General features: G+C 37.2%; 1 protein-coding gene across 2 annotated transcripts in view; it reads left to right on the plus strand.

Moving 5' to 3' along the window:
• Positions 1-16971, plus strand: part of STX18 (syntaxin 18) — a 141906-nt gene that overhangs the window by 35992 nt on the left and 88943 nt on the right. The window contains exon 1 of one of the 2 annotated variants that reach the window (XM_037829386.1): positions 3847-3967. The exons of the other annotated variant lie outside the window; for it this stretch is intronic. The gene's annotated coding sequence lies outside the window, so the exon portion shown is untranslated. Of the gene's footprint in view, positions 1-3846; positions 3968-16971 lie in introns of those variants that run through there. 2 annotated transcript variants of the gene reach the window in all.

A 16971-nucleotide genomic window follows, 5' to 3' on the forward strand; every position in this document is an offset into this window, starting at 1 on the left:
TGGGGCTGCCTCCCAGCCTGGGGTGAGCACCTCCGTCTTAGGCTCTCGCACTGTCCTTAGGTTTTTGCTTCAGAGAATGTTGTATACGTTTAAATATTTAGTTATTGGTAAATGTTTGTTCAGTGATTTCCACTCTGCCAGAACGTAAACAAGATCTCTAAGTATTTTTGTTCATGTATCCCCCAAACAAATTTTGAAAACACTGGGGAACCTCTCACATCCGTATACTTCAAGCTGACATCTATAATTTTTCACCATAAGTTTAAATAGTTGCAAAGGATATAATTTCCATTACACTGTCAAATTTGACATTTTAAAGTGGAACTTTTTATCACTCTTTTAAATGTGTCCCACGGAATCTAAATACCCTATTTGATACCCAGCCATTTGTTAGGGGAAAAAAAAATCCCTGAGAAAACTTTTGAAAGTCATAAATTTTACAACCTTTTTTTTTCTCCTTGAACCCATTTCCATTTCACTTACCCCACTTATTATTATCCTATCTCTGTTTATGCTTGAAAATCTCCATTGATCATTCTGTCATAGTTTTTATGTAACAGAAATGGGTATACCGATTGAAATTTAATTTTTTAAAAATGGTCAGCAATGACTAAAAGGCTCTGAGGGTTCCGTGTTGAGTTATTGTTTGGAGTTATTCCATTGAGTTACCTTAGTGAACATGGAGTAAAAAAAACAAACAAACATTGCTTTATTGGAAAAGTCTCTCAGAGTGATAGATAAGGTTCTTTGTTCTAACGAGGTCATGTGCAAGGGATGAATATTATATCCAGAATATGACGGCATTTAATATCAATTCCATCCTTAAGTTTTTATTTCTTATAGACCTAAGACTAAGAAACTTTGTTTCCATAAATAAGATGACAAGAATGGAGGGAGTTTGGTTATAGCACTGCCCCTCCATTCAGTTCTTTCAACTTGCTCAGCGTTACATGCCAAAACTGTCATCAAAATTTAGTTTTATTGGTGTGTCAGATTACAACTCAATTCTATCCTCCTTTAATTCTCTGGAATGGAAAGAATTGGGAACCCCTCAACTCCTGAAAGGATTTGTCGCTCAGTCATTAGAATCATTCACTTTCTTAGCATACCCAAGACTTCTCATTGCCCCTTTGTTAGAGCTTGTTCTATCCAGGAGCATGCACCATAGTATGATTCAGGTTTGCTGAGAGCTCAGTCTTTCCTTCACGAAGTACGAGAAGGGTGATCACAAAGCCACAGGCTGCGGCTTACAGCAGATCTTTAGGCAGATCCGTTGGAGGAAAGGATCTGTGGAAGTTGGGGATCAGCAAGTTGATTTTCCTAATATTGTGTGTGCCAAGTACACCTTAGAAATTCATCTTAAGTAGTTTTGTAGACTACGTCTAGCTGGGTGAGGGCAGAGAGCTGTGTCTATTTTTTTTTTTTAAACCACAATTTCCTCAACTGAAGACCTAGTAAGAACTCAATAAATAGTTCAATGACATTGAATGAGGAAAAACTTTCTATGTAAAATCTGACTCCAAATCTCCTAACCTTTTCAGTTTCCTTTGAAAAGCTCTAAAAGGCAAAATATTTTTATTCCTGAATTGAATGTTAAACTGTGAAGTTAATTTTTAATGTTGAAGAGCCAAGATGTTTTTTGACATGTGAAGTTTTTATTGACTCAGTAGCAGTCTCACCAACATAATAGTAAGTAATTCCACTTTTCCTAAATTCTTTTTCTCTGTTTTCCCAATTACATTGTGTTAGGTAACTTACTGTTTTTCAAGTAACAAGGTTCTGTTTGAATTCTTCACTAAGACAACGGACAGGGCATTTTTGCTACTTATTGTACTAACGTAATTTCTACAGGATTAAAAAAATAGAGTGTTGTTTGCATTCTTTTTGCCTATGGTGTTTTTGAGCGATCTGGCAGATACTTTGGGATAAATTACACCTACAGGCTAATAGAGTTCTGTGAGTAGGCACCAGAAAAATATGTTACATTGCTATTAATAAGAAAAATGTACTGCAGATTGGCAGCTTCTCCTCTCTAATGTGCAGATTCTTAATGCTTAGTAGTATCCTGGAGGTTTCTGGTTTTCTGCAGAAAATGTAATACAGATTTTCGATTGCCTCTTAAAATGCTATACTTCTCCAAGAAACCTTATCTTCAATATAGCATCTGGTTTTCTGTGAAGTCATAATTTTGAATCTGAATTTCCAGCTGTGGCATCTAGTTTTATGGAGCCTGAATTGAGAACCAAAAACTAGGTTATGTATTTAAATAGCAGAAGTGAATGTTATCTTTCTTTTTATAAAACACTATGGCAATTGTATTTAAGTATTTCCAATTTGCAGTTATTGTTCATGATTTGTTCCAAGAGAAACAAGACTAAATAACAGCCAAAAGCTTTGAGTCAATAGGTTACATTTTATTCTTCTTTCAGTGTCCTGTGAACCTAACCTCATGGTGTCTGCATAATGAAGGATAAGAATCATAAAATGTTAGAACTCAAAATGGCTTTAGAAGTCATTTTGTCTGACTCCCTCATTTTCTAGATGAGGGAACTGAGGTCTTATTTTGTCCTGTGTATAGAAAATGAACACTAACTGGGGTGAAAGGAATCGGATTTGATTGTGTTAGGATAATTGTGTTGTTTACTGTTTAAAATGCAGTCTTTCTGAACAGGCAGATAAAGGGAAGGAAATATTAGCAGCATAGTTCATGGAGTGTGGCCTGTAGGCTGAGGACTAGGATAAGCTGAGGCAAATGAATTCCTTTCCTGCCTGGGAAGCGGTTTGGTGGTAGGTGTCAAGATTTAAAAATGTTTCTACCTTTTTATCTTGTAATTCCTCAATTAAGCCTTTATCTTAAGGAATTACAAAACCAAACAAAGATTTCATGTACAAAAATACTCTGTTATGCTTTAGCAAAAAGATGTTCATTTCAGCATAATTTATCCTTGTGAAAAGTGAGAAACAGCGTAGTTGTCCAAAAATAGAGTTAAATTATGGTAAAGTTAAATGATGGCATATGTAGATATTAAGGATAATTTCTCAGAAGAAATTTTAATTATGTGGGAAAGTACTCATTTTGGTGTTGAGTAAAATAAGTGTAATAGAATTGTACATATAATATGGTTTCAATTATAAAGGCTATATGGATATAAAAATGGATATTAATACATCAGTGTGATAAAAGAATTTATTTCTAGGTGATGGTATTATGGGTTGATTTTATTTTTGTCTTTATGTTTTTTGTATTTCACAAAATATAAAGAACAAGCAGAAAATAATGTTATGAAAAAGAAATTTCAAAGGTAGTCGAAGAGGCATATGTTTTTGTAATACAAAATGATGAAACCCCATTTTAAAATCCCATCAAAGATAGGGTCATAGACCCATAGGCCCTGAGCTCTGGGTTTGGATGGGCACACACTGCCTCCACCCCACCCCTGTGACTCCATCCTCGTGATGGTGGGGTGGGGGACAGTGGTCCTTCTGGACCATGGACAATGGGGTGAAATCCATGAGGAGCTGCTGTTTTGAACAGTCATTTTATTTGGAAAAAAAAACTAAATTTGAAAAGCCACTTTTCCGTATTGGGCAAACATCCCTCTTATGCTTTCATTTGACAAATGTTTTCGAGTGCCTGTTAGTTCCTCTGGTTGAAGATAATGTTCCTAGTGATTCTTTGCCTGGTCATTGTTGGAATTTCCGTACATTTGCTTGCCAGGGTATTCTTTCATACTGGGAACTTTACATAGTTCGCCTTTCCCCCTTGTTCAGGTTTAATAATTAAATGAGGTTAGCTATTAACTAATGAATGCTTGTACAGAAACCAGCCTTTGTCACACCTATGAACCCGAAAATGCACCTTTCCTAGGTGTTGGACTTGACGGTAGCCATCCTGCCACTGCTGCGCAGTGTGGCTGGCCAGGCCTGTTCAGGCAGCCGTGCCAGCCAAGTGCTGTGTTTCTGAAAGGTAAGCTTTTCCAGAGCAGGGCATGGTCTTCTCTGCTTTCAAAATTCTTTGAAAAAAAAAAAAATCTATGAGTAATTTGAAGTCTTCAGTTCCACTTTATTATTTCAAATTAATAACTTCTTACTACTGTAATTTCATACGTTTTAAACTACTGCCTAGGAAAAAAAAAAGTATTTTCTTACTTCAAATTTCTTACATTGATTTCAGTTGGTCTCATTCCACATTATAATTATGGCTTTTCATTCCACAAGGTAAGGCTTAGAGTTGTGTTTCAAATTTGAAATGAGTTGTGCATTAATAAAGCTACTGTTTTTAATTTGAAAGAAAATATCTTTTAAGGAAAGTCTGTTAGGCACTAGGGGTAATTTTTTGAAATGTTTGTCATATGTAAGTTAATGATAGCCTCAAATTATTATCCTACTGCTAAGAAGTGGCACCGTTAACATCTTCATTTGCCTATTTGGCCTAGTGGTATATTTTTGGTTTATTTGTTAAGCTCTGTGAAATAGTGGATATCTTTCTCTAGGCCTTCAGAAATAGAAATTCCTTGGTCTTCCCAGTGTTTAGCTTCTCATGTTGTACATATCTTTTTCTCTCTTTTTCATCTAGAATAAAACCTAGATCTTTTTCTTAAAATTTAAACTTCTTTGCTATTTGCCTAATTTGGAGGAAGGGGTACTAATTTATGCTCATGTGTATATAAATGAACTGTTTTTATTATGTTCCCTAAATGTCCTGACTGCCTATTGTATCAGCAGATCCTTTTGTTCTAACAGTAGTGTTGTTCACCAGGGATTTAGTATCACAGAACTGTATTTTCATCTGAGAGGTTATGAAGTCCTTGATTTTTCGATTGACCCAGTGATGCTAGACAGTTCAAACCTACGCCTTTGCTTTTATTTATCGATACAGTAGAAATGTTTTTATGGAATGCCTACTATATGCAGGTCATTGTGCTTATGATTGAAGATGCAAAAAAAATGGATGATGTTGTCTGAAAGTACACCAACTCGAGTACAGGAGACCTTTTTGCTATATAGGCTATAATATTATCATTATTTGTGGTGTTCATTTAGGCTATTTATATAGTTCATCCAGTACTATTCTGCAAAGGAGTAGAAGAGTCACTTCAAATCTATTTGCCTTATTTTTTTTTTTCCCTTGCTGGGAGGGCTTCCATCTAGAGAAAATTTATTCTAAAAGGGAAGGTGGGGGGCAAGCTTCTAAATTTAGAGAGGATATCTCCAAACAAGTTAAAAATTTATGGTGGAAAACAGTATGCACTGAGGTTCTTTGGAATGAGAATTCCCCTTTTGTAGAAAAGAGTGATTAAGTTTGTTTCCTGGTTAATATTGTTATTAAAGTCTTATTGTTATTAAAGTCTTAATGTGGGTCTTTTTTCAGCAAGTAGAAAAACAGCAGCCAACAGTGGTGGTACCTCTCTCTGACAGACTCCATATACCTGCAAAGGCAAACACCTGTAGATACACCATCTCTGTTCATAAGGAGGTCGTCTCCTTACATTCTTGTGTTTTAGGAAATAAAGTTAATGTTAGTTTAACTCAGCAGGCAAAATACAAATTTTGTTATAGGCATAATTGATGAGTCTCAAGAAGTTAGGATAAGGTGATTCTGAGGATGAGCACACACATTTTTTATTGGCAGATCTTCTCGTTTATGTTCAAGGCAGTCATAGCATGACTGGCAGCATAGACAGTAGTTAAGAGCAAAGATTCTGAGTTTTAATCCATCTCTGCTACTTACTGAGTGATGGTTGAACATAATACTTAACCTTTTGGATGCCTCAGTTTCCTCATGTGTAAAATGGGGATACTACTACTATTTATCTCATAAGGCTGAGAATGAGAATTAAACGAGTTAACTGTTGGAGTGTAACTGTACTGACATGTAGTGTTATATAGATGCTACCAAATGAGTGAATGGATGTTTATCCTTTGATATTTTATTACTCATAGAATAATAAATTAATATTTATAGTTCCAGGGCCTGGTCCATCAATGCTGATTAAGTTGAATAGTGACTTTTCTTTCCTAGTTTATCTCCACCGATGGTCCTTTATATCTATAATATAGTCCACTAATCATGGACATTCATCCTGAGCCTTAAGGCTAAGTCAGAGGTCAGGCTGTCCTACAGCTGAATGAAAGGCCTTCTTGTGGAGTTGCTAGAGGGGAAGAGTCATCTTCATGTCCTCACAGCTCCCCCAGCTCTGCAGAGCCTGAGAGGCAGGGTGGGCAACTGTCCTCCTAGGTCTGGGATCATACACTCCTATAGCCACCCTGGGTTCTAGATCTGGGCTGGCAGGCCATAATCCTGCTGTCATCCTTGGAAAATGCTCTGGTTGAAGTGCTGGTTTTATGGAATTCATTTCTGTGAAAACCATTAAGAAGCCAGCTCTTTCATTGGCTACGCACTCCAGTTAGGCCCTTCTCAGATGTAGGCAGGCTGACTAGTCTTGGCAGAATGAAGAGATCTTCCCCGTCTTCCAAAAAGGGTATATAAATCACTACTTCCCACACATTTCATCTAGCTCTTTCAAGCATCTGTGCTTTGTGCATCTTGAGTGTTTAAGGCTTACAAAATTTTAGTCTCCTGCATGACTGTTCCATGGTTTCATTTGGCTGGTGGTGGTGGTTTTCTAAACCCACGGTGCAACAGTTATTTAGCATGGAAAGGATTAGACATAAAATGTCAGTCTTTCTACCCACAGCTGTCTAGGGTACACCATTATGTGTGAGGCTTGAGAATGAGCACAAATATCCCAGGCCTCAGCACTTCCTCTCTCATGTGAAGGGTTGGGTGGCTAGGTGAGTGATGAGGGAATTTCGAAGTTGGATTGGAGAAGAGAGAAACTGTCAGGAGAAGGGGTGCTGGGGAGGAACCCGAGGTTATGGCTGACGGTGTGCAGAGGCTGCAGATAGCAGCCATGTCAGATGTCAACTCTGTGGGACTTGCTGAGGGATTGGTTGTAGTAGTTCAGAGAGGTGGGAGGCAGTGACAAGTTGTGAGGCCTTAGTCTGAGAAGACAGTGATGCACTCATAATCAAGACATCTAGTCAGTGCAGGAACTTTAGCCACAGGGTCTCCCCAGGCTGTGTTCTGAGATGGGGGAGTTATCAGGATGTAGAATGAGAGGCTGACCGCAAGTTTTGGATGCCCATAGGATGTATATTGATGATGTAGTACACTGTGCTCCTTCATTTTACTTTAAACTTTACTTTGTTCCAGTTTACTGAACAGATTAATTTACGTAAAAATGAATTTTAAAATTCCTTTAAAAATTTGGAAAGGGAGGATTGAACATGGATTCACATAAAGTTGCCAGTTTTTTTTGCATGTAAGTATGTAATTTAAATATAAAAGAAAGAAAGAAAGGGAAGAAAAGCTGTCACTTCTGTCGCCTTCACTTGTAAAGGAACACTTTAGCAGCCTTAGCGCACTCGGGACCTGACAGAGCTCGCCTGATTCTTACTAGATGCCAGGCACTTTTCTAAGCCCTTTGCAGAAAATAACCCATTGCATCCTCACCCACCCTAAGAGGTAGGTACTGTTATTTTTTTCAACTTTACAAATGAGGAAACTGAGTCAAAATGAGGGTACTTTGCAAACAGCTGCACAGCTAGTCAGTGTCCGAGCCTGTGATGGATCCGGGCCCTGTGATTCCACAGTGCATGTGCTTAACCACTGGCAGTGGTTCTCGGCTCTGATTCTGCATTATAATCCTCTGGGGAGCTTTGGGGAAGGGGAAGAAATAAATTTCACTGGGCCCTACCTGAGACCCATCAAATCTCCCTCTTCTTCAGCCCTTTTTCCAATGTCAAAGGTCATTCCCTTCCTGTTTTTGTAGTCCAAAAGAATCTCTCCTTCCCCTGATTTCATGGCACATGGGAGGTTTTTAATGGCTTTTTGTAGTTCAGGACATATAGCTTTATGATTTAGCCCTGGAAGGTAGACTCCATGGAGAGGGGCATCCATCCTACCTGTGTACATCCTGCACAGTGCCCAGCACAGGGTTTTACACACACACAGCACAACACATGGCACTTCGTTGTTAACTCATTGGTGGATGATTGAATAGGTGGTTGTTATTTTGCATCAGGAGACCCCATGATGTATGGAAAGAGCATGGATAGTTTATTGGACAGATCTAGGTTTGAATACCTACTCTAGCAAAACCTCAGTTTTCTTCCTAGTACAATGGGAGAGTTGACAGTATCAGAGAATCATTGTAAATATTAAATGAGCTCTGTCAAAATATGTAGTATGCTCTGACATACAGTAGATAATCAGAAACAAATGCTAAATCCTCCCCCTTGTAAATCAAGCATAGGGCCCATAAAACTTGAATATGAAAAAATCACTTGAAAATACACTGTTCAGTTTTCAGTCAAATGTGAGAAGACATGGAATTTGAGGGGCTGGAATAGATCTGAGAGGTCAGTGGATGTGCAGTCCCTTCATTTTACGAGCCATGGAGTTGAAGCCTAAAAAAAGTGACTTGCTCAAGGGTACAGCTCAGACACAAACTTTGTACAGAATACTCCCCTCCTGTGCTGTGTACCAATAGGTGGTTAATAAATACTTTATCACTACTGCAATCACTATTACCTTTCACTTTGTACCATTTGCGTTATCACCTTAGTGCACTCTTTTATCTGTTATGTAACCCCACACACAACTTTTCAGGCCTAGGTTATCTGACCCCCAGTGTGATGCTTTGCCTGTTAGGATTTTACTAAAGGAGGCCACCATGGGATATGGGGCTGAGGAAGTGCAAGAAGAGCGTTGCTGCTTTGCTTTGAGATTGTTTTTAAACTGTAATAAACATTATTTTCCTTTGACACTTCAGAACAGATTTTTAGCTTTCTAATATAATTGTTGATTACTTTAACTTGAATTCAAAGTGAAACCAATTCATTGACATTTAATATAGGCTGTTAAATTTGGGGATTAATTGCTAGAGAAGAGTGCAGCCTAAAATGAAGACAGTAAGCTGTGTCATTTTAAATAGCTGAATTAAAGTTCTTGATTCCTGCTCTCCACCCAAACAATTTTTTTTTCTTTCTTGGCCTTAGGGGAATAGTTTTTAGAACTATCAAGGTGAACATTCTATAGTATCTGTTAAATACGGTGGAAACCACCTATTCTTGTACTTGACAGTTCTCTATCATTTCCTGTCCTTTTCTACAATGTATTACGTATACCACGAAGTCTTGATTCTCTTAGACACTTGGTGAATTTTCCTCTTTAGGACTGTGAAATTAGCTATGGGTGATGTGGGAAGGAAACAAAAGTGGGCTTACTTGGAGAAAGCGATAATAATAAATGCTTAGCATTCTTAACAGTGCCTCAGCTCATCTGGAGAAACACCTGTTTCGGCTTCTTCAAAAATTTCGATGGTCTGAAACCAGGAACATTTGTAGTTTGAGTTTTATTTGGTGTTTACAAGAATGCTGTATAAGAGCAATGTTCAAATATTTAATATTTGGTTTATTAGATGATCAACCATCACTTTGTTTCCCTATTCTACACTACCTTCTTAGCCTTTTTAATTTTTATCCATTTTTCTCAAAAGTGCAAATAGGTGTTTTTTTTTTTAGTGACATAAACTGTGGCCAACTTTAAAAATTATTCATTATGCAGAGTGAAACCTGAAGCTCTAAATTTCAGTTGTCATACGGTTCATCAAATTTGGTAGCGCATAGATTTCATCAAATTCTGAATTTCGTAAGCCTTGAAAATGCTGACATATTTTGAGGAGTCTATCTTTAGCATCCCCCAAGTGCACAGATTCTTTCAGACCGCTCTGGTGGAGCGTGGTCGCAAGAGCAGGGCAGGCTTGCCCAGACGCCCCTGGCTGTTTTCCTAAACCTCCAACAAACTTTTTAGTTATTTACTGATAGGCAGAATTCAGAACTTGACTGCATTTTAGCAGAAGAGAAGTAGAATGTGATAGTCATCACAAGAGCAAAATTCACTTTCTTGTGTGTAGATGGATCTTCACATTAAGGCAGGGTGAAGGATATTTTTGGTCTCTTAAAAACAAAGTGAGTTCCACTGTCAGCAGTTCTGTTGTTATTGTTAAATGCTTTTCTTTGCTCTTTTTTTTCTGCTCACACTTAGATAATGTACAGATACTGTTTGGATTCAGTGTGTTTTACTTTCTTTTCTTACAGAAAGTTTTCAGTGAATATATTTCCTGAGCACATCCTTTCTAATAAAGTATTTAACTTTCTAGGCACACAGATTCAAGAGTCAGCTAGATGTGTTTGATTAATTTTTCACAAAAGTTGCCACCTTGAGTTAAAACAATTCTACTCTGTGAAAAGTTCTTTCTGTTCAAAAGGCCCTTATTTCTAAGAGCAGAGCTCTGATTTTAATTAAATAAAGAGCATTTTATGCAGTTTTTTTCCTAACGCTTAAGATTAATTTCTATGGTTACTAGGGATATAAATCTCTAGATTACTTTAAAACAAAGATTTTTGTTCAGGAGAGAGTTGACAGCTCCCTTTAAGAGAAGCTATTACTTAATTTTACTTTCCTAAGTTTAAACACATAAAAATATTTGTAATGATACCCCAGAGGCATCATAAAAATGTAAAATAATTGTACTCTAAAATATCTAAAATTACAGGAAATAGACCTCATTTTAAAAAATGAACTGGGATTCGTGGCTGGGGAACTGGGGTGTGACATACTTCAAAACCAGAATCTGTTTTCTGGAGGCCTTTTTTTTTTTAATGGAAAAAAAAAAAAACTTTTCTGTTGTCAGTCATATAAACTTTGAGGTATGTTCAGTCTGTCAGGAATTATTTCTTTTTTACTTCATTACCTTTCTCTTGTAGTATACTATATGGATGTCTTAGATCCCCTTTGAGAGACAAATTTCTGTCTCTGGTATCCCTTGGTTTGTGGATTAAATATATCAGTGGATTAAATATATTAAATATATCAGTTAAATATAACATTTCCACAAATGTTTTTAATGATTATTTTTCAAATATGCATAGCCCAGTTTCCTGAGCACTTTCAAACAAGGGCTGTATAGATCCGGGGGCTTCACTTACCACCGTATACATCCTCTTTCAGTAGGTAATGTTAACTGGTAAATTGTTCCCAGGTTGAAGGTTTGTCATATTTTAATAAATGTAGTACAATATCTGTTGTAGGGACGTTGAAAGGGAAAAAACTCCAACTGTATTAGCGAACAAAATGAATACTCATCCTCTTTTCCACTTTAGCATGATGGTCTCATTTCTTTAATCTTTTCATTTACTAAAAGTATCATCAGACCTTATTCAGTGAAATATTCTTCTTTTATTAGGAAAAGTGAAATTACATTTTTAGGATGTTCTGACTGAAGTTTTGAAAGAAACGGCATTTTTATGTAATAAGAGTGCTGTTGAGACTAGCCGTGCTTGTATTTTAAAACATGCCTGATGCAGGAATGCTTTGCATTAAATGAGTTTTTATGTTGAGAGCAAAACAAGGAAAAGAAAACTACTTTTCCATCTTTTTTTTAAGAGCAAATTAAGTTGAATGCAGATATTGAAAGTGCTGTGAGCTGAATGTTTGAGCAACAAAAGTAAACACTGATTATTGCATATGTACATTTGGACCAGTTTTCTTTTATCTTTGAAGAGAAACACTTCCCACAGTTTTTGTGGGTTTTTATTTAAGATGGGAAAACTTTGGAAGTTTGTGTGAAAGTATAAATAAGTTTGGGAAAGTCATGATTAGAATTTGATAATAAACATGCAAAAGCAAATTGGGAAACTCGATTAAAGGCAGATGTAACATTTAATAAGTTTTTTCCAAAAACTCATATTCAGAGAGAACAGTGATTTATATGGATTTGGAACAAAGACTTTGGCTATAATTTAAAATAAGGGTTAAATATGAATTCTTTAACGTGAGTGAAGTGCCTTTTTGTTTTTTTTGTTTTTTTAAGAACCTTAGTGATTGTTACAGAATTTCCCAGAATGCCCCTTTCCAATTATGGGTACAGAACTTATGTATTTATTTATAGATTCCATTAAAATAAAAACAAAATACATGTTAGTTGCCAATAAAATGAAAGCTATCTGTGAATTGATTACATTGTATTTTAGCATATACAAAGATTCTCTATTTTGTACTAAGAAAAAAGCTTGGTTTAAGTATTGAAATATATCACAATATAGAGTATAAATAAAAATAAAATTTAAAAAATTTAATCTGAAATTTGTTTTAAATCTCACTGCAAATGGCATTTTATTTTCAGTTTCTTACACTTTAATTCTTGGGGAAATTTGTCAATGTTTTAGGTATGAAACTCTAAGGGTAGAAAGCTATCACTCTACCAATTTTATATGGGCGTTTTGAAAAAGTAGGCATGCTAACATTTGATCAGATACTGACTAATGCTGTAGGCTTTCTGAAGGATTTCTTGAACATTGTTAAGTTTTTTTTCCTCTCTCCTGTACAATACGCGTCTCTTAAAAGTGTGGGTGTATGTTGGGGGATCAGTTATTTTTGTTAAATTTTGATGACAGTTTCATTGCTTACAAATTGATATGTGATTTTAAGTGAAATTTGTTTCTATGATAATAAGAATGGAAATTTTTATGTGCTTAGTGTTTCAGTGGTTTACTTAATGGTTTGAAAAACTGTTAAAAGGGATTGAAATTACCTAAACTAGATTAACTTTCAAAGCTCTCAAACTGAGTTCTGAGTGTAGTTTTCAACACAGGACCTAAAAATTGGGGATCTGAGTAAAACAGTAACTTAAAATAAAAGTAGAATGAAAAGGTGTAATTTGATTCTAAAAATCAAGATCTGGCCACTGTTTTTCTAATTGTTTACATGCAGATTTTTTTTCTCTAGCAAATGTATTAGGAATTACTTATTTTATGCTATTTTGAACATTTCAGTAACAATCAATTTTTGTCAGGTGAGTTTTCATTTTGTCAAATTTAGCAGTTAGCAATTTTCTACAATTTCGGTAAATCCTAGAAACCGCTAAAGTTTACATTTTTTATTTTGTTCAAGCAAAGAAGATGTTAGAATGTTTTGAAATTTATTCTTTGAAATAATGTTTTCTGCATTTGTGTGTATGTGTTTAGAAGTATTTTTAAGTTTCCTGCCTTGTTAACTTTGAAGAAGACCATAATGAGGTAAAGGAATCTACATTATTTTGAGGGCAGGAATGATGAAACAAGGTGCTGGATTTTGCATGGGATTTGAGCGTTCAGACTGTTTGTCGAGGCTGACATGCTCTGCATTTTATTCCCTTTCACTCAGTTGAAAGATGGTTTTGGAGGCAAGTCTATGTATCTTGTTACCAACCCCTCTTTCTCAGTGCTTGATGTTAAAATGAACATTCATTCCTTTGCTTTCGTTTTTACTAAAAGAGAAATATTTCTTAGTAGAGCAACACACTCATACTTTTTGGTTTTCAGTGTCACCAGTGTTTTCTGTTGTGTGTAAATTATTGGCATCTATCAAGCCGTGTATAAGTTGGATGCATGCTCTTCCTTTGTGCTGCTTGCAGTTGCTTTCACTATTCCCTTTGCTGATGTGAAGCAGAAACCGAACAAGGTAGCAGTTTTGATGATGAGATTAGAAGTAGCCAGGCTGTCTCCTGGCTTTTTGAGAACCCTATAAGCTCAGGGCCACCCCCTCCCCTTGTTTAGATATTACTTGCTCTTTTGAGTTTCAGATTACAGGAGCAATTGATCTGCATGACCTATCTTAAGAACTTTTAACTTTGCAGTGGAAACTTAAACCAAATGTATATCCTCAAGAGACAAATCATCTTAAAGCCAGGCTGTTGTCATTTTGATGTACTGTGCTGCCTGTTCAGGAGGAACAGTGGTGGCGAGCACCACCTAGAGGGTGGGACAGTGTTTGCTGAACCAATGAGAAGATCGCGGGACTTAGTCTACACTGGTGTAACTCTTGCCCTCGGCATATGGACTTACGAGTTTTTACGTTGTTCCTAGTTCTTAATTTCTACCAGGCTGGGAATCCGGGAGAGTGGTATTGGGAGCAGTGGGGATCTGTCTGTTCTACCAGCGGTTTTCCCACTCCAGGAGACGTGTGTGCTGGTCCTTGCCATCATCACAAGCATTTTCTTCTTACAGATGATACAACAATTCAAACAAAAGAGCGTTCTTTTTTGGTTTATTTTTTTTAAATGTCAGCAGAGCAGTGTTCAGTCTTTTGGGGTTTCATGTTTTCAGGTGCACATGTTTAACCTTAATAATAAGTTTTGGGTAGAATGAGTTTGCTGCCACAAACTTTATACCATATGCTGACCTGTTCACCTCATTATAAACTGCAGGTCATAAATTATTGGCTGCTTATTATGAAGAATATGCCGTTGGCATATAGTGAAACATTAGCAACAACATTGAGAAAATTCCATATTAAAAATCCCTTTTAACATGTCATCACCAAGTTTTTAGATAAAGTATCCCTTAATGTTTATTTTAAAATGACAAAATTATTGATAAAATGTACCACTCATCAACAAACATTCGTTTGGATAGGAACTGTGCCGGGCTATGGAGATCCAATATGAACAAGAAACAGTTCTTTTTGGACTAACAATTTTCTTTTAAGTCTATTAATTCTCTGCCACAAAGGGAATAGACATATTCCTTGGATGTAGAAGGTGCTATAATGGAGTATAAATATGTTTATTTGCTTCATATTTTCTGCCATGGATTAGAATTTGGAACACAATTAGCAAATTGTCTTTTGGAGAGACTGATAAATAAAACTGAGATTTGGTGTGGGAAGGGTGTTATAGTGATAATTCTTGGGTTTGGTTCTTCAGCTCAAGTTTTCTTTTCTGTGGGCCCAAATTTGGAGGCCTAGTGCGAAGAATTTAAGAGCATGGGCTGCGGAGTCAACATACAGTAGAGATCCTGGCTTTTCCACATGCTGTAGGACCTTGAGCAAGTGATTTAATTGTTCTGTGCCTCAGTTTTTTCATCTGTTTTCTCCTTTGTTGTGTGGATTAAATGAGGTAATCTATGCAAAGGGCTTCACACAGTACCTGGCACGTAGTAAACACTAAATATTTATAGTTAGTATTGTTCTTTGGAGGTTATCTTCCATCTCTCCCTTTTCTGCATGTTGTAGCTCTCACAGCGTCCTGGGTCTTTCCCCAACTGCTGCAGGCCACAGGGCTGGTCGTGCTTGCCTTGCCCATCCTTTGGTGGCCGTTTAGTGTTGCCATGCAGACAAACCTCCGACGGCCAGCAGCTGCCTCTGGGGCCTGAGCTGGAAGTGCTCCCCTGTGTGGATGATGTTGTCAGAAAAGTTGTACCCCCTTTTGTGTGTTTGTTTGTTTTGTTGAACATGATTTATGATGAGAGGTTCTTAACCTGAACTCTAGTGAGCCAAGAGCCTCTAAAGCTCAAAAGAGCAGACAGAAAATTTTTTGTGTCTGTGCATAAGCTTTTTGGGGGGTGGCGCTGGGGGGTGTCAAGGTGGTGGAGGGATCAGATCATAGCTTTTGTCACTGTCTCAAAGGCCTCTGTGCCCCATAAAATGGCCAACTGTACTTTAGATGTTTATGACTTTTTTTGTAAGGCCAGTAAAGAAATGAATAGTATAACCCCTCCTAGAAAATGAAACTCAAGTGAGAATTTTACAGTTTTTGTTTTTAAGATATATAATTTTAAGGAAAGAAGAGAGATTTTAATTTGAAGAATTCAATTATAAATGGAATGATTTTCCTTTCACAATTCTTGTCAAGGTTCAGAAGAATAATAAGAACAAGGGAAGGTTAAGAGTACAGTCTCTGGCATAGACTCCTAAGTTTCAAATCCAGCTCTACCCTTTCAAGGTTGTAATGAAGATTAAATGGAGTAAAATATAGAAAGCCCTTATAACTCTCCTTGGCATACAGCAAGTACTATGTAAGTGATTGCTTTTGTCATTTTGATGCATATTTACCCAACATTTATTACATGTACAAATTAGTCGCCTATAAGTAATTGTCACAGTAGTTCTTTTATTGTCTATTTTTCTTGCACCTTATAGACTTATGAATGATTATAAATAGTTCTAATTTTTTATGAAGGTTCTATTACTGAATGGCCCTAGTTCAGAGAACATCAATAAGTGAGGCTCCCAAGTACAGGGATCCTTAGAACCATGATTGAAATTTTGAAAAGTAGAAGAGTTGTGGAAAGAAATCTTTAGGGTTTGGTCATAAGGAGCTTTCAATTGACTGAACTTACAGAAAAACTAAGCTGGAATTTTTGAGCTGGAAAGGGGTTTGGGGACCTTCCTGCCTCACCTTTGGAACTTTCTGGTGAGGAATCAAGGCCCTGAGCAGTGGTTCTGAGATCATATACTGGCTTGCAGTCGCAGTGTGCCTGGAAGGTGGCTCCCAGCTCCCTGTCTGGATGCTGACTGCTCCAGGGCACCTTCTGCTAGGAAGCAGGGTTTGCTTTCCAAGAGAGCAAAATGTGGATAGACCACCAGCGGGCAAAAGTAGGTGATGCATCAACAGACTCTTCTTGGAGGAAAGTACCTGCACTGAGGAAAAGGCAGGCATTCTAAGTGGGAGAAAAGCTTTGAAGGAGCTTGAGGGGAGGAGGTGAGGAAGCTGCACCCTGGAGGCACCTGATACAGAAAGTTAACTTACAGGAGATCAACTCTATGTGCCCGGCAGAAAAGAAATACTCCCTATTTAAACAGGGCCTATTGTCCCACAGAGCCTTGCACTCAGAATGTATGTGCCCTGGGGTGAGTGTGAGGTGTGGGTGTGAGTCTGCAGCCTTTCTTGGTTTTGTTTCCCCAGTGCCTCTCTCTCCCAGTAAGAATATCTTGCCTCCCGACCTGGGATTCTCACACCTGAGGATATGCATTTTCATTTCATCCTGGCTCCTAATCACAGACCAGCACTTCTGGGGTGCAGCTGAGGAAACAGCAGTCTATTCCAAGAGGGTGTGATAGAATCCAGTGTGGCCTCACCAAAAGAT

This window comes from Choloepus didactylus, chromosome 3, assembly GCF_015220235.1.
Source record: "Choloepus didactylus isolate mChoDid1 chromosome 3, mChoDid1.pri, whole genome shotgun sequence".
Taxonomy (NCBI): Eukaryota; Metazoa; Chordata; class Mammalia; order Pilosa; family Megalonychidae; genus Choloepus; species Choloepus didactylus.